Source organism: Rhea americana, unplaced genomic scaffold (genome assembly GCF_003343005.1).
Source record: "Rhea americana isolate MKP2758 unplaced genomic scaffold, rheAme1 scaffold_5, whole genome shotgun sequence".
Lineage (NCBI taxonomy): Eukaryota > Metazoa > Chordata > Aves > Rheiformes > Rheidae > Rhea > Rhea americana.
The window spans coordinates 4810908-4828879 of record NW_028186645.1 but is presented as its reverse complement, the minus strand read 5'-3'; the positions used below and the strand labels follow the sequence as shown (position 1 = coordinate 4828879).

Sequence of the window (17972 nt, the reverse complement as noted above, 5' to 3'; positions counted from 1 at the left end):
ATTGTCCCCTGAGGTCTATGGCTGCTTTTGATTGAGAATCCATTAGCTTTCACAACATAAACAGTCCAATCACCACAGCATTCCAACTGGAATCACAACAGTCTGTTTTGGTAGGTTTTCATAGAAGCATTACTTTGAGTTTATGCAGGACTTTCTTCAGTCTGCCATTTAAGCATATGAGAAATAGACTCTTTCACCTACTCATCAACATCTGTAGGGAAAATTTGTTGAAAGGAGCAACAGAGGACACAATCCTCTCCTCATCCTCCCCCTGCCAAACTATTATACTCATTCCTGTGCYGCGTTGCTTCGGTCTTACCCCTTCTCTTTGCAAGGGGCAGATCACACAGCTACTCTCCCTACGCGCATACTTGGGGCATCAGTAACCAGTGCTATTGGCTTATCATAACAATTCTTAGAGATACTCCACATCAGTTATCTTAAACAGCTACTACACTTGCACTACATATACATACACCAARTTTACCATGATTCCTGTATTTGTATTATGCATTTATTARTTAAAGGACCACTAAAAAGCAACTAAATCCAGTCTTCAACTCTCTAAGGAGTTCAGGGAAAGAGCAGCACACATTGGCCATTTTCAACAAATGCTAGCATGTCTGCAGATGTGCACAGAGATTAAAAGTTTCCTTATTCTGTGGTTGAAAGTGAAATAGTGATGAACTTCAGCAGWTAACTTGGGGGATGTTCAATGCAAGGTAAACAACACTAGAAAAAGATATGTTTTTTACAGCATACAGCATGGTTTGTACACTTGCAGAGTTGGATACAGAGAGTGATACACCCCCTCAGTTAAATTCTGCCAGTGCTTCCTTGTAAGTAGTACTGTACAGGATATTGAGGAACTCATAAGTATAAGAGTTTCTGGTAAACCAGGGGRTGGAGGGGGGGGAATGATTTTAGTGAGAAGAAATGTTTCCTTCCTGAATGGAGGAGGCTAATCTGAAGCACATCTGAAACACTATTTACAGGAAAGTTTCAGTAACTGCGAGAATAGCTGCACTGAAAGAAGAAAACTGAAACAGTATTATTTCCCCCCTGCTGCTAAGYGATTATAATCAATTCCACCTACTGTCTGCAAAGGAAAGGGGCAGGAGGGAGAATGACCATTTGACTCAAAACAGCAGAAGAGCACAAGCTAAGCTGTAACATCCTGCTGTGATGTATGTCAGAGCTAATCCTTTAYAGAGCATGCAAAGACGCTCTCTTGAGAAGCTTGATTTTTAGTCAGAGAGAGCTGTTTAGGAAGGGGAAAAAATGCATGCAGTACTAACACTGTTTCTGAATACAGCGAAAAGCTATAGAGTCAGTCACCACTCAGTAAGGGGATATATCAGGCATTATTGTGGGGGTAAACCCACATAACAGGCACTTACTTGGGGAGCCACAGAGAAAGGCAATAAACTGCCAGCTCCTTGTGAAGATAATAAGCCCTTCCCTGTACATGTTGCCAAACTGCGATTACTGCCAGGAAGAAGCAGAGAAGAGTTACAACCACTACTATGTTCCCTCCAGTATGTCTGGGCAGAGAGACAACGCACACTACTTCTGCATCTTAAAGATAAGATATTCTTGTACCAATAGCATTGCCTGTTACAGCACGCGCTGACTTACAAGAGATATAGAAAAGCATGATCCCTTGCCTSCTTGATTCAATCTAATTTCATTTGCTTGGGCTCATCCACTGCAGGTTCAGTCTCTGTATAACCAATCTGAAACATTTTTTCTGCGAAAAGAGTATTGTAAAGGCACTCTGTGCTACGGAATTAGCCTTTCCTCTGTATAGACTCACAAAGGAGTAGTTTGTGATTCATTCCGCTACTTCCAAAGACAAATACTGTTCCTTCACAGCACAGCAGAGGTCTAATTCTGACCGTGTACCTGTATGATATCACGTATCGAAGACTGGCTTTTAAAACAGAAGGGTGTTTCCTCTGGTAAGTAAGCTGCAAACACTTCCAGCAGCATTGTCTTTGTTTCTCTGMTGATATTCTTTGCACCTGTAGTCACCTTTCATCTCATTAAAAGGCTTTTAAAATATAAGTAGGTGTGCAGGCCTTCAGAAACGTATACCTTCCTCTGAATGCTGATTAAGTCAACCTTCACCCTCTGCCCCCCCCCAAGAAAAAAAGTACTAAGCTTCTTCAATTGTAGGACTGAATGCATATGTCCATATAGATCAAAGAATAAAGAGTTAAAATAAACAGAACACTCCTTTTTCAAATGGCCAGAAACACTTAGAAAACAAAAAAAAAAAACTGTTCTTATCATTCCAGAAAAATGTACTTGACCAAAAGGGAGGGTTGCTTACACTCAAAGGCATACCAAGCAGCTTATAAACAGATGATACATAAAACCTCACTGCTGGCAGAAACTGTCTAAGTACACAAACTCAGTCTAGGACAGAGAAAAGGAACTTAATTGGTGTCCTACGTACAGAAGATACTCGTATCGCTTCAGTAACTGATTTAAATCATTAAATCTTGGGCAAAACACCGAATTTGGAAGGGAAATCAGATATGTAGACTTAGCTTTCGCCAGGAGTCTGACCAGTGCAGTGYGCCCATGCACAAGCACACCGGAGCAGATGTTCTGCATCTGACCACACCTTCTCTTACTTACACAGTCAAGATAGTAACACCTAGCTCCACTCTTCAGGGAGTTCTGCTCAAACACCAGTGCTCAGAGTTGTAGTGCCTCTTCAAAAATCCAYAGAGGACTACTGACCTCCTCCCTTTTCTCAAACCAGGGATGCAAGGACAGTCAAAGCTCTAYGAGTAAGGTGGGAAAAAACAAAACATACTTGCAAAATGTGAGCAATTAATCAGCAATATTGCTAAACAAGATTTTCTCCCCCAGTAAGTAATGGAGTAAGAACAGTCCTGAAAAATTACCAAAGCCACCTATTTCCCCATTTACTTTTTACTCACTCTTTGTTGCCTGGAAATAACAGTCTGATTTTCAGATATGTTCTCTGTCAGTTTTCTAGAGAAATGTTAACTGAGGAAGAACCCTCACCTGTAACCCAGCTCAAAGCAATTAAAGCTTTCACAATTAGATGTTATGGCTCTCAGCTGTGACCTCCTGCAGCCATCCAGACAAGAGTTCTCTCCAACACTAGAATATTGTAGGGGAGAAAATGGGAAATTTTGCTTATCTACTTGAGCCTAAATTCAGCTTTCTGCTAAAATATTGAAGATCCTATGCTTTATCACTTTGTTACTTAAATTTGAAGAGAATATTGACTGAAGTACTGCAAATGCCTGGATAATTGAACTGCATATGAAGTCTGGCTTTTGCATTTATTATTTGCCTCACATTCCTCAACCAGCAATGGTTCCTTCTTTGCAGGGTGAGAAACCTCTCTAAACCTCTGGAGATGATCACATGCRTTCATGTGATCGTGATTCCTTTCAGCAACAAGTGTCCCTAGCAGGTTACCTACTTCCAACACCTGCTTCAGCACCCTGAAAAGACTGCAGAACATTTTTCAACTGCTCTTTGAGAAGTTGTTTACATTCCTGCGGTTTAACTGAGTAGATCACATTAGAGGTAGATCTTATCTCCCTACTACAAATGAGTTAGCAGAGTCCTTCCTACATGTAAGTAAAAGACATTTGGAAATTAAAGTAAAATTTGCTGCAAGGTATTTGCAAAATTGTGTTAATGCTCTGACTAGATCCATGTTCAAACACGAAAGAAATCCCAGAGAGAGTTCTAAAATGTTTCCAGCACACTAGGTTTTATTCAGGAAGAGAAGGATTTAAAAGAAGAGAGAGAGAGAAAGGAAAGTATTAGGATCAATGATTTAACTCCTAGCAGTAAAAAAAGAAAATACACTGAGCATCTAGTACAACAGTGTCAATAAATAAATAAATAAATAAAAAGGAAAATGACTGGAAAACAAAATAGTTGTGCCTACTGGGAAAGTTTAAAGTGAAAACAGTGTTCTAGAACTACAGATGAAGAACTAATGGAAAGCAGGGGCTAAATACTTTTTCTAGTAGACACCATTGATCACAACACAGAGAATTTATAACATGAATAGCTCCAAATGTTTTCTTGTGTATTTTATTTTCAGAATTAGTATTCTGAGTGTGTATCTGAGAGGAGAGTCTGTTCTCTGTTCATTTCTGCTTTGAATGCAGATGTATGCCTTGTGTAGGATGCTGCAACCATGGCTACATTTCAGATTTCAGTTTAATTGCATAAATAATAGAGGAAAAACAGTGAAGTTTCCTTCATAAACATTGTAAAATGAGTTCTCTATTTGTTATTTTCTCAAATCCAGAAAAAAGTTATTGTGGTATAAAAAATGGCTCTGTTCTTTGGACGTAATTCTGTTTTGTACAGGTATCTGGTCCAAGACCTTGGAGAAACTTTGGTCTTATGTAAGTGCTACCTAAAACTTGTAGCAGACTGAGTGGACAGAGACTTCTGCCAAGGAAGAATAACACTCTTTATTTTCCAGAAGTATAAACAGTAGATTTCTCACATGAAATACAAGTATTTAAGATTCTAAATGAGGTATTTGATTTGGGCTGTTTTATAGATCCAAATCCAGCAAGAAGCTGACTCTCTTAGCTCTTGATCATGTCTAACAACAGTTAAAAAAAGACCATCAACAAAATAAGAACCAAGGTTTTGTGCGAGTGTATRTAATGTTTCTGAAGGCTCTTGTGCAAACACACACGACTGTTTATACACATGCTGTGGCACATCAGTATTTTAGCTTGATTTGCATTGTTTATCACCCATAGTCAAGTATCAGTGATCTTATACTGGACACAGCAGACAAACTTTGCTTTTGAAATAAAGCATAGTAAGAGAGAAATCCAGGAATATGATGTCATCAACAGGGGGATGGGTCTGTTCTCTGAGGGAGCGGCAGAAAAGCAGAAGTTAGACTCATTCATACGACAGAAAGGGCTTGGCTGTTCTCTAGGAAGTATTGCACTTCACCCACTTGTACCCACGCTGTGGCATATTTGCAATCAAGGTATGTGTTTCTGCATCTCTTTAGTATGAAAAGGTCTCATTATTTAAATTCAGTAGTTTGTTGCTTTTAGGAAAAAACTTACTGAATTCTTAATATGTTCATTGTTCAATCACAAAAGAGCTGTTGCTGTTAATGTTTCAGGAATAAGAAGGAATAGAATAATTGCTGCTAATATAGTTTCATAGCTTGGCAGGTTTTGCAGAGGTGTAGCATTTACAGGGAAAAAAAAAAAACGCTTTATTTGAAGGTATCCAACAGAAGGCTTTTCACCTGCCCCAATGACTGTCCGGTGTAGGGGCTATCGAGAGCAATGRTCTGTTCTGTCAGGAAGCCATTTAATCTTTTTCATTGCACCCCAGACACCTTTTCCTTTATCTCACAAAAGAACTGAAAGTACAAACAGCTAACTTCGTTTTCAGGTCAGAAATTACCTATCAAGTAGTTGAGAAAAAAGCAGAAGCAATTCCTTCCTGTACTTCTGCGTATGTCTCATTTTCTCTGTGTTTATTATTTTGATTGTAAACTTTATGGGGCAGGAGGTGTGTTTGTATGTATACCTTACACTAGTAACCTGTCTTGTCTATACCGACTGAAAAACAAAGACAAAGCCTTTAAAGTTATGTCTTATGTAATAAAGAAAAGTTTAGGATGACTTTTAAAAACCATCATCTGTTCCCTTCTAACATCTATATCCAAATGAAAAAGTACAGTAGGAACATGATTTATAAGATGCTGATAACAATAAAGAAGAGCTTAGAACTGGAACTGTAATTAGGATGATATAACTTAAAGACCAAAGGCTAACATATCTGCTTTACAAATTTAGCCACTCATTTTTCATTGCTCAGTATACTAACCAGCTTTCTTATCATTATAATAATAAAAGGTTCTACAGCAGCATGGCATGAGAACTGTTCAGTTTGTCATCAGAATCCTTATTTTTAATATATTGTAARCAGTCTTACACATATCACCTCCTAAAACTGTATTTTTATCTTGAGTAACTGCACACATTCTTTTACAGAAGTTAGAAGAGAGCTGGCTAGAAAGATGCCCATTTCTAGAGCAGTATCTCTAAGACGGAAGTATCAGGATATTGAGTAACATCAGTCATATGATTTTTATCTTGCCTGCTGTTCTCTGAAAATGTGCAAGAGTTGCCAATGTGCAAGAGAGAAAAAAAAATTAAAGAGAATCATCTTTGCTCCTAAGAATCATTCATAGACTTCCAAATATATTTTTCTTCACAGCTGTTGGGCTGAGTAGCACAAATACAAAGAGAAAAGGTAAATGTACCTAATTATGTCTTTGGATTATCCAAAACAGAGACAACTCCAGAAAATCTTTGTCAGGTTTTCCACTGAGTCCGTACGTGCCAGAACAGGACTGAGAGAGTTAGTCAGAGTTACCTGAACATTTTGTACCGACAATCCAACTAACAATTGGCTTTCTTAATGAGTTAGAGTTTCCTGAATTAAGGATCTCATCATTCCACTGGGACATAGCTTTAAAAATTCTCAGAGCTCTGTAATACTTGAAGTCTTTTTTCAGGCAGAAGACAGGAGGAATTTAGGAGAAGTTTTAGTACACAATATGAAGAGTCTACATTTCACTGTTTAAGAATAGTCAGTCCCTGATGATCTCTTTTTAATGGAAATAAAGGGCCAAAAGGCACTTAGGAACTCAAATCTCACTGCATTTAAAGTCACATTAGGAATAAAAATCTTACTGCAAGTCTAGCAAAATTGGCCAAAAAATAGAATTTTGCTTCTAAAACAAATGTGTTCCCCATAGCCAAATCAACAACAATAGTACACCCAAATTCATTAGGAACATTACTCAATATAAAGTTTTTTAAAAATGAAWATAATGTCAAGATATCATTTAGCTAAAAACTCAACTTTTTGTTAAAAGCTATATACAAGCCAGCCTTGTTCCACTGTTACTTATGTTTTTTTAAAAAGCTCTGTCTCAATCAATCCTCTATACTTTTGAATGTTTTCTTTGGTTTTCTAAAGGCTGATCTTTCTTCCTCCTTGCATTTAGCATACTTCAAATTTTAAACATATAAGAGATGAAAAATTTTATCTCTGCCTGGCTGATACATAACTGTAAACAAACAGCACTAAACCTTTTCTTAGCCAAATTTTTATAACTATAATAACTCTAGGTTAACAGGTTGTTATTAAAGAATCAAATCCTACACTAAAGTCTTTGGGTGCTGACTCACAAACACAGCTAACTGCAGCTAGATGGCTGAATTGGCATCTGCCCTCAGCAAGGTATCCCCCTCTCTGAATTTGCTGATCCCCTGTATTGCCTGGTGTACTCAGTTAAACCACATCTGATTTTAGCGTACTTTGATGCACAAGAGGGGCAAAGAAAACTGCTGGGAGATAATAACCATTTCAGCCATTCTCTGTCAGACCCCAGCACTAATGAGGCTATGATTTCCTAGAGCAAAGTCTTTGGCGACAATAGGGATTTACACTATTGTTGCTCTTTCTCTGCTTCCCTCTCCCCCCACTCACTTGCTGACATTGCTTGTGCCAAGGCACTGTGTTGCAGATCAGGGAAAGGTTAAATGCAATGCGGAAAGAAACTTTGCTTAAAGTGTACCTATTTCTTGAATAGGGTGGCGATACAAATAGCTGCTGTGGCACCAGGGAAAGAGTTGCTATGGTGCAAAAATGGTTACACATGGCAGGGGCAGACTGGGAGGAGATGAGACAGTAATACTTTAAATTGTTATTGCCACATAGAACTTCATCTTGTGAGATCAAAAGACACATAGCACAGCTATGGGTATATTCATCCTTTGGTGAACCTTGCACTGCGAAGTGATATAGCTTGACCATGGGGGTAGAGCAGAGAAGGAGACTAGCTTGTGATCTCAATTTGCACTCAGCTTCCAAGGAGCCATGCTGCTCCTATGAAGATGAAGGAATGCCGTTCGCGCTTTCCCTAGGTGAGGCGCTGTTCATAAGATAGCACCACAAAGCCGCAAGTAGGCAAGTAGAGGGCTTAAAAGCACGTGCAGCTGTTTGGTTAATTCAGCCACACAGGCTGCCTGCACTTACTCTGTCAGTGCAGAGTAAGCAAAGGTGAGAGGAACATTTAACAACAAACTGCCCTTGGGTAGTTCAGAAGAGAGCAAGATGTCCTGCTTAGGCTGCTGTGGAACTGCACTAAAACTGGCTGCTCTCCATCTCTTACTGGTTCTGATGCTTTTCAGGTCTAAGCCTGAAATCATACCAACCTAGCAAGCAATTAATCTGGCAAAAAAGTGGATATCATGCAGCATAAGGGCACAGTTTCTCACCAAATTCTAGCCAGTCTAATCTAAGTGATTCCCAAGTGAACCATCCCACACCTCACCAATCCTTGACTGCATTTTTCCTTCTCCCTCACTGACTTTGACACTTGTGCAAGATCCAGTTCAGATCCAAACTCCCTGATCCAGCTGCCCATGAGGTCAGATGAAAACCCATATAAAAGACCTCACAAGAACTGATAGCCAGGAATGGAGGGAAGAGAGAGCAAACTTGTACTGTGATAGTCCTCAGATAGGTAGGCRTAACTGTAACAGGAAAACAAGGAGGATGAGTGCAGCCCAGAAAGAATACTGTAAACTCAGCCTCTGCCTGCTGCTGTCTTCAGACACATGAAGACAAAGTTTCCTTTCACCCACTGGAGACCATCACAGTGGTGATATATCATTTGCTTAGCACTAACAGTAGCACACTGGGGCTGAGGAACTCAGGTCATGGTCAAAAACCCCAGTGTAAGCCCCAAAGAACCRAGGAGTTAAATACTGGAGAACAGACACAAGTAGGATAAAGACTAAACAAACACAGGAGTAACATTGCCTGCTGAAAGCATGCTATCTTCAGTCTGATCATAAGCAAACTCCAACATATTCAGACACTGCAGCAGAGCTGCTCTGTCAGAAAGTAGCTAAGATGCATCAGGTCTCTCGACAGAGACAGTGTTTCCTAAAAGTATGCATTCCCCTGAAGTGATAGRTTTGACTTACTTCCCCTGCTTTGCTATTTACTCTCTTACCCCCATATGTTAAATTCTCAGCTGGATTCTATAGAGTTGGGCTTGTTTTTGCGATCTCTCCAAAGAAATCTGATCACTGCAGTTTGCAGACCCACCAGTAATGAGCTTTGCACATTAAGGTATGCAAATATGGTGATAGTGTTGGAAATAAAGGTAGGCTTCAGGTTATGGTTAATTCTAGAGAATGGAGTTGTCAAAGCACAAAAACCAGTTTCTCACAAACACATTATCTGAGACTGCAAGTGAACTCTACAAAGGAGAGCAAGCTATGGTTAAACATTGAGATGTCTTTGATATTAACACATCTGTACCAGCGTGTTAAGAAGCAGAATTAGCCGTAGGTRTTTTTCCTTCTGCAGTTTTTCTGCTTTGGCAGAAGGAAGTACACTGGGGGCATATTCTTTGGGACCTGCTTCCTTGTGCCTCTGGCAGTGCTCTGTTTCTTTGCCATGGCAGTGTGACCTCCTGTCAGCTAAGTGACTCACTGAAAGGCTGCTGCCCTGAAGTGCCACAAGGCACAAAATAAGGGCAGCTGGTTCCCCTCCAGAAAGGGGATTTGAGCCCTTTTCCCACATACATGCACCAAAGCAACAGCTCAAGCCACCTCCTGATGCAAATGATAAACTACTGATAAGGGGCAGACTAGTGAACTGGAAGTGTTTCATCAGATCTTCTGAGTATTTTTATGAAAAACAACCGTGAAGTCTTCACAATTCAAAGGTAGAACATGATCCTTMAAAAAGAAGTGGGAAGACAGACATGTTGCTGTATGTCACTCAGTTTTAGATTAGCTCCATAAGCATCTCTCATCTCCTTCTCCAGTAGTCTTCCCCTGTCTCAGGCTGTATTCTACACTTTCTGTACTATACTTGGCTTCTGCTTAAACTATAAGCTCCTGGAGGAAAAGCCTTTCTTTATGCTTGCTCAGGTCCTGAACATTGAGCCTCACTGAAACCTCTGGTCTTCAGTGTAATATAGACAGTATAGTAATACCTGCAGAACTGTACTCCAGGTCCTAGCTGGTAGACTGGGACAAACAGCAAGTCAAGAAAACAGGCAGTTCAAGGGAAATAAAGTGATAGAATAAACCACACAGGACAGATCCTAAGCTGAAGTGAATGGCCACAATGCCATCAACATCAGCAGARTAGTAACTTATAGCCAATGAGATCTTACAGATGTGTTAGTAGAGATAAGCGATTCTGGCCAGTTTAATATAAGTGATTCCCAAATGAACCATCCCACACATCACCAATCCTTGACAGTATTTTTCCTTCTCCCTCACTTACTTTGACACCTGTGCAAGATCCAGTTCAGATCTAAACTCCCTGATCCAGCTTCCTGTGAGGTCAGGTGAAAACCCATATAAAGGACACTGCAAGAACTAACACAAGATTAATCTACTTATTGATGATGATAGGGTAGCCACATTCTTTTCCTAGCTTGAATCCTGGACCAGGATTCAGAAGATAGGACCTGTGAAATGCTTGTTTTCCCAGGATTGCTGCATCACTGAAACATTTCTTTTGCTCTTTCCCTAGCCAGGAAGGTCAGAAATCTTTGCAGTTGGAGTGCTGTTAACTACCATCACAGGTAAACTTTGCTGTGGGGTACAAAATATGATCCAAGATAGATTTAAATTATATAACTGTACAGCTTGAGCTTGATGCTGAATTTCATCCAATAATTCTTACAACCAATATAACAAATGTCATCACACTATTTATTATAATGGGCTCATCTCCTTAAAATTTTATCTCTGAACTCAAGGATAGAGGCTTATTTCTTTAGACTGAGCCATATAAATCAAACCCTTCAGACCAGGTTCGCACTCTGGAGAGCCCTTCCACATGTCCCCTGTGCATGATCAGTTTGCACTCTGCTACAGTCAGCTCACAGAAGGCAGTTCTCCTTGGCATCACCCAGAAGGTTGTGCGGCATGGTGGTGCCTGTTGCTTCCAGGGCTGGGCACTGTAAACACACAAACCACTTTCTCCCAGAGTAAACAGAAAATGGCAGACACACAGTCTGTGGCACTAAAAGTGACCAGGAAATGTTTGCTCTGTGGAAGTTCTCCCTTCTCTCTAAATATATACACATACACAGACACATGCAAAGATACGTATTTATGTGTATCTTGTCAGAGAAGTAAAATATATGTTCATCTGTGCAATCATGCTATACATGCAGCCCTGTCCCAGCCATTATCATATCACCCCCTGAGATGGGGTGATCTAACAGGGGGCCTCCATCTTCTCTGCTATCTACCACTTATTTTCTGGTCTCCACATTTTTACTTGTACAAACAGATGAAAGATAATTTTCATCAGACATTTCTGATGTCTCCATCTATTAGAATCAAGACTGCTTTGTTTGTTTATTTCTTCCCCTTTGCTTAGGCAAATAAGGCATTTTTYAAATTCTAGTAAATGCTGAAATTTCCAAGTCACGAGGAGCTGGGACATGAGGATCTGCCTTGTGGGCAGATAAACAAGCAAAAGTAGTTATCTTCTCAAGGTAGAGATTTATAGTAAGTAATAGAGTCAAGTAATTAAGTTGGACTAGCAGTGTTTTAAAACTTAAGCACTTTCCAAACAGCCCTGTTCTTGTTTTTTCTGGGTGAGTTGCAAGTTCATTTTCAAAGCAATACTACGCCAATCTTGTTAAATGGATCAAACATAAAGGTGATTCCTTAATGGCTGGCATATTGCTCAGAGATTTTAATTTATAACATATGCAAAAAAAAAAAAAAAAAAAAAGAGCACGTACAGGCATGCTGCATAAGACAATTGTGTGCTCTTACACTCTACTTACATCATTTCTTTGAGGCAACATTTTTTTTTCATTAAGAAAGTCACTTTTTTAGCCAAGAAATCCCAACCAGTTGKCTCAGCAAAAGAAACATTTCTCAGAAGTAAAAGGAAGGAGAAGTAACAGTCTTCTGTAGGTGTTTTCTGTAATGTTTTAGAAACATTAGTCTTGCTTGGAAATGCAAGAAGACAGCTMTCTGTTTTCTACCACAACAGACTTAGTCTATAAACTGCTGTTTGAACCATGAGCTCATAACTGTACATTTAAAGACATCTGGGTTTTTATAGTGCTATACTTTGCACCATATATCACTATAGACAGGTTTATTGCGTAAGCAGTTTCCAACATGTGTTTTTGTCTGTTTTAAAAGGGAATTAAATGAAACATATTCATAAGTTTTGAGTTAGGATAAATAAATTCTGGTCAGATAACTAAAAAAATTGAAGAAAAGCCTGACTTTAAATAGCAGATTCAAACATTTAAAATTTTGGATTGCTTTGAAGCTAAACAAAATAAGGATCAAAACTGTGTTAAAGATCTGTAACAGTTTGAATGAAAATCCCAGAAGAAACTCTCATAACTTTGGTATATTCCTGACTCAGACTGGGATCCATATTTATTCTTTGTTTTATATCCATTTGGGGAAATTAAAACCCTCTTCATTTCTTCTTCCCTTCTACCCTTTCTCCCTTCCTTCCTTCATTCTTTCGTGGTAGCAGCATTTGCTTTCCCTAGCAGCATTGTATTCTGTTCTAAAATTCRTATCTGCTCATTCTCTCCTCACTTATTCCTGTCCTGACACTCTGCCACAAGCCTTTCTGCCTGCTACAAAAACTGTCCTATGCAATACTATACAGTGCTTTATGTTTTACTATCATTACAAAAGCCATGGTACACAAGTTCAAAGGTGACACGATTAACTTATATCAAGTCATTTTTCAAAATTATTAAGACTGGTCAGAAGACAGTGTTTCTGTTTCTCAAAAAAWTTGGAAGGGCAGAAGGAAGCAGTGAAATGTATAATTTAATTCCCATCAGGAATTAAAGAATCTTGAAATCTTTTCTGAAAATAAGAACCAAAACWCAGAACTCATGCACAACAGAAACCTCTCTGGGAATGGGTATCACAGAAAAGGGTCTTTGAACCAAGCATCWTCTTCCTCAAGCAAGTGACTGAGGGATAAGCCATAGAGAGTTGGTATCTTTCATTCTCTCCTTTTTGGAGCTGCTCTGCTTTGTAAAGACAACTATTCAGTTGGCCAGACAGAGCAACAGCAAATCAAAGACTTGAATCTGGCTTTCAGCTGTTGGCTGTTTGTCAGTATGTCTTCTCCATTGTTAAGGATCATCAATTACATCTTTAAAACCTTTCCTATTAAATTGCCCAAATCTTTTCTGAAAAAAATTTTCTCATTAAAAAGATGAATCGATTTGTCCAGAAAGTTTCTGTTTCAATAGTCATTTTAATAAGAAAATAAAATCCTCCTCCTCCAACATTTACTAAAAAGATTTCCTACATGGCCGTAATAGTATGTGAGTGTGACRTACCAAAAAATGTCATCCATTAACCATTACCACTGTACAGCAAACAGGCAGCCAGTAACAACTCAACACCATTCAGTGACTGCTCAGTCTTCGAAGGGTCCTTGATTTTTGTTAGGTTTGGGTACAATCATTCTTTGAAGGAGCTGTGGCATATACTAAGGCAATCTATCTCTCTCACCGTGTTTTTGTGTTGGCACTGACATTCTGGAGAGAGCAGACTGCCATATCTTATTGGTGACCACCTGTGCTCAAAACCCATAGATACAGAGTGAAAAACAAATTGTCTGCAGAACAAACTCCATATTCCAGCAAGGCTCTGACATCTGTTGCCAGCAAAGGGATGGTGATTAACTAACACAGAGTTTAATTTCAGAACCTTGGCAAAGCATGAATGGGGAAAAATAAAATCATAATCCAACCACTGTAGGTTGAAAATCAAACTCCTTTCATCACACCATTCTTCAGCTGGAGAGGTATCCTGAATCTTCCAGGCCACTCAGTATTGAAATACGCATGAATATTTGTACAATTCAGTTACTCACCAAAACCCAACCAACATGTATTCAAATTCTTTACTCAATTCTGCCCATAGAAATACAGTTAAATTCTACTTAAAAGGCATTGTCATTAGTATTGTCCTAGGTTTTCACAAGAAAAAACTAGACTACATTTGTATATTCATTACCTGCTGTGCCTATCAAGGTAATTGCAACACAATCTGAAGTTCACTATAATTACTCACAAACATATGATTTCAAATATTAGGTATATCTGGGTTTTGACAGTAAGAAGCCTTCCTCTCCAATGTAAAAATTACTGTAGTAATTTTTAATCCTGATTTCTGAAAACTGACCTCTTTCCCATTGCTACGTTGGCTAAGTCAGGAGCAAAGACATGAAAATAATATGAAATGACTGTCCCAGCTGCTCAAGGAACAGTGTAACAGACTGTTACAGTTATTAGCCTAGGTTATTAACCTAGGAAGGGCAAGAAAAAATGGTTTTCTGAAATTTATCATTGAAGAAGTTTAGCAAATTCCAGACTAGGCTTCTTCCTGAAATCACTTTCCTGAGAAGTGATTTTACCAGTGATTGCACTACTATACTCTGCATTTAGGAACACTCAAGAGGGTATGAAATCAAGAAACAAAAACACCCAACTTTCTTAGTAAAGACCACCTGCTATTTAGGCAATACATATCTTATGCTTTTATTGCCTTCCATGACACAAATCAGTGATACTGGAGATCATTCACTAGAGTATTTCACAAGGAAAGCCAGGATTTACAGGAGGATGTAAACATGACAGAATTTATGGGTTGATGCAGATTTTAGGCTATGTCTAAGACTCTCTTAAGAAGCATCTCCATGTGGTAGAGATGCTAACCTGAGTATCCTGGATAAATTCTACCTCCTCTAAATTCTACTTGCAAGAAATTAATGCTGTAATTTGAATTGAACATTAATAACGGAATGTTAATCCTGATTTCTAGCCTATTCTGCCATCAGAGYCTAATGATATACTATTTGTGCACAGTAATGCACAGTTACTCAGTGAAGTTGTCCATATATCCTTTGGTAGAAGGCATTACAGGAATACAAGGCATTATTACTATTTTAWAGAGGCCTGTGATGCCCTCAGAAGACTGCCTGTACTACAGAATCCTCTCCTTGCAGAGAGCCATCAGTATACAGCTGAGTAATAGAAAAAGTAGCTGTGGCTGAAACATTTCCAGTTGCTGGTGGGGATGATTATTTGTAGTTCCCCAACTACAAATACAGAGTATTACAGTTTCAAACATCCTGTGGTCCTTTATGTTGCCATAATGTGCAAGAAAGCCTCAGCCAACTCCAGAGTAAAATAATCAGTTGCCTATATGATAAGAACTGATGAAAAAAGTGGCTGTCAAGGAAATGGCTACTATAGAGTTTAGTCACAGCAACCAGTCAACCGTACATACTATGAGCTTCCAATCTCTGCTACCAAGGATTTCAGGCTTTTCTCATAATGCCACAGTTGTGAAAGCCAGTGGTGAAAATGTGAAGCAAATGTTGTGTTATTTTAGCTGCTCTTGATGGCAGTGTTAGCATGATAGTGGTCAGAGGCAATGGAGATGGCAAATCTCTACTCTTTCTCTAAACAGCTGCTAMAATGTTCCCAAGGTGCTAGAAGCAAAGTGCTTTCAAGGCACAGAGCCAGTTCCTCTGAAAGGCAAATCTTTCCACCGTGTATTTAATACACAAAGAGAGCGACACTGGCAAATGTTATTTGGTCATTGGATCTTTACATTCTGCCTACTCATGAGAATGGTAAAGCTGCTACTCACAAAAAAGGGCTGTATTTCAACTAAGAGAAAGGAGTGGTTAAACTGAACCAAACAGACTCAGGTGTACTTAAAGCGTAATGTGACAAACCTGGGAGCTTATCAGTAAGCAWTTTTTTTTAAGTGAAGTTTTGTATACTGCTGAACAACTCTACTGTGCTTCCACTACAGSAAGGCAAATAAAGCAACATCAGTTGCTACATCTTCATAACATGACTGCTTCAAAACGTACATTTTTTCCTCTTATTATTCCACATCTGTTGCTCTGATTATTTAATATCTTCTAGTGCTTTCTTCAGGCTATTACTACTGTTCTCTGTAATGAAGATATCAAGCTATTCATGTCACTGGCATCCTTCATCAGCGCTCTCCTATTCTTCACACTTAAATCAACTATGTAAATATTTAACTAAATGAACCCCAAGACCAATTCTGAGAAAAACCTCTARTAACAGTTTCTCCAGCCCGTCTCTCAAGAACTGTCTTTAACCAATTGAAAATTCATATATTTATTTTCCAACTTAGCTGTTTTCAACATGGCACTTGAAATAGTTCTGATCTACCTTATTTTCAGGAACGGCTTTTTTAAAAGTAGGAAATGCTTATTTTAACAAAGAAATGTAATCTAGCTGCACAAGCTACACTTGATAAAATCACTAGCATTTCATTTCTTTATCACATTTATTTTATTTCTTATCATTGCGCTCAAGGCATTGTATACCATTACCTACACTGATAGATGTATCACATTGTTCATTGTCATCAGATCTGCCATTTCACATGACACCAGATTTCAGCAAAGGATATTAACCAGGTCTTGCAAYACTAGTGCATTAAGCTCTTTGAATTTTGTAGTGCTAATACAGTAAGCAAGTCCCTTATCATACAATAGAGCATTTCTGTAGATCCTGCAGTGCTTACGGAAGGGGCTGCAACTTCCTTTGTCTCTATTTCAACCTGGTAAATCTACATGTCACTTCACAAAAATTAGTAATGTTATAGTCTCTCATTTGTTTTCCTAGTTCACTTAAACTATGCACGTTTTGATGATTCCACTTGAGCTTATTTTCAATCATCAAACCTACAATKTCCTCACCATGCCCTCAGGATGAAATAATACCAGCTTTTGTTTTCTCTCTGATGCTTTGATATAAAAACTTTTTTGCCTATGCTATCTGGAATATCTGGGCATTTCTTCATGTATCTCTGAGTATATTGCATATATATATATCAAATATCTAAAAAACATCTCACAATGCAATACAGTTCCTAGCAGTATTTATCTAATTACATGAGTGATCTCTCTCTGTCAGCCAGCCTAGCAGAATGGTTTTCATTGACAGCCTTCCTAAACACAAGCTGATTTTTTTTTATTTTTACATTCCTCCTTAGCTCACATCTGATAACAAAAAGACAAATGCTTTGTTTGTCTCTCTTTATAAGCAACATACACCATTCAATGTGTGTTTCACTCCCTACTACAATWTCATGTTTCTGTTATGCCTGTAATATGTGACAATCTCCCATCCATCATCACGACTGTTACTTCCTCCATTTTATTAGGCTTGTGTAGTAGTATAAAATATTTGTTTCTTTCCAAGAATTAGACTCCAATTACGTGGCGATTTGATTCTGCTATAGTGATATGTTTCCCAGGAATGCTCTGCAGATGGACACTGTAAGTGCTGCAGAAGAGATAAGAAAGATGGAAGACCTCAGCCCTGGGACTAGACTTACTTTCCCAGCAGCCAGTGCCACATGAGAGGGAGCCCTGTGTAGTTCCTGGTGGCAAAGTATGTTGGTCTCTCTCCAAGCAATGTTTCTATTTCTTCTCTCCCTGTACAAATGCACAGTTGCATCACCATAGATGAGGAGACTGTGAGGTGGACTGAGAACTGGCTGAAAGGCAGAGCCCAGAGGGTCATGCTTAGTGGTGCGAAGTCTAGTTGGAGGCTTGTAGCTAGCAGTGTCCCCCAGGTCAGTACTGGTCTAGTCTTGCTCAGCTTACTCATCAATGACGTGGATGAAGGGACAGAGTGCCTCCTCAGCAAGTTTGCTGACAATACAAAACCAGGAGGAGTGGTGATACACTAGAAGACTGTGCTGCCATTCAGAGAGCTTTGACAGGCTGGAGAGATGGGCAAAGAGGAACCTCATGATGTTCAACAAAGGGAAGTGCAGAGTCCTTCATCTCGGGAAGAATAA

The 17972-nt window shown here is 39.0% G+C and overlaps 2 protein-coding genes across 4 annotated transcripts in view; both read left to right on the top strand.

The window, feature by feature from the left end:
* Positions 1 to 4961: 4961 nt before the first annotated feature.
* The window catches only part of BDKRB2 (bradykinin receptor B2), a 31105-nt gene continuing 18094 nt past the window's right edge, over positions 4962 to 17972 (top strand). The window contains exon 1 of one of the 2 annotated variants that reach the window (XM_085317485.1): positions 4962 to 5023. The gene's annotated coding sequence lies outside the window, so the exon portion shown is untranslated. Of the gene's footprint in view, positions 5024 to 10639; positions 10682 to 17972 lie in introns of those variants that run through there. The other variant, XM_085317484.1, reaches the window with a different exon arrangement.
* BDKRB1 (bradykinin receptor B1) overlaps positions 10665 to 17972 on the top strand; it is a 33963-nt gene continuing 26655 nt past the window's right edge. Inside the window, exon 1 of one of the 2 annotated variants that reach the window (XM_085317487.1) lies at positions 10665 to 10681. The gene's annotated coding sequence lies outside the window, so the exon portion shown is untranslated. The remainder of the gene's footprint in view (positions 10682 to 17972) is intronic. The other variant, XM_085317488.1, reaches the window with a different exon arrangement.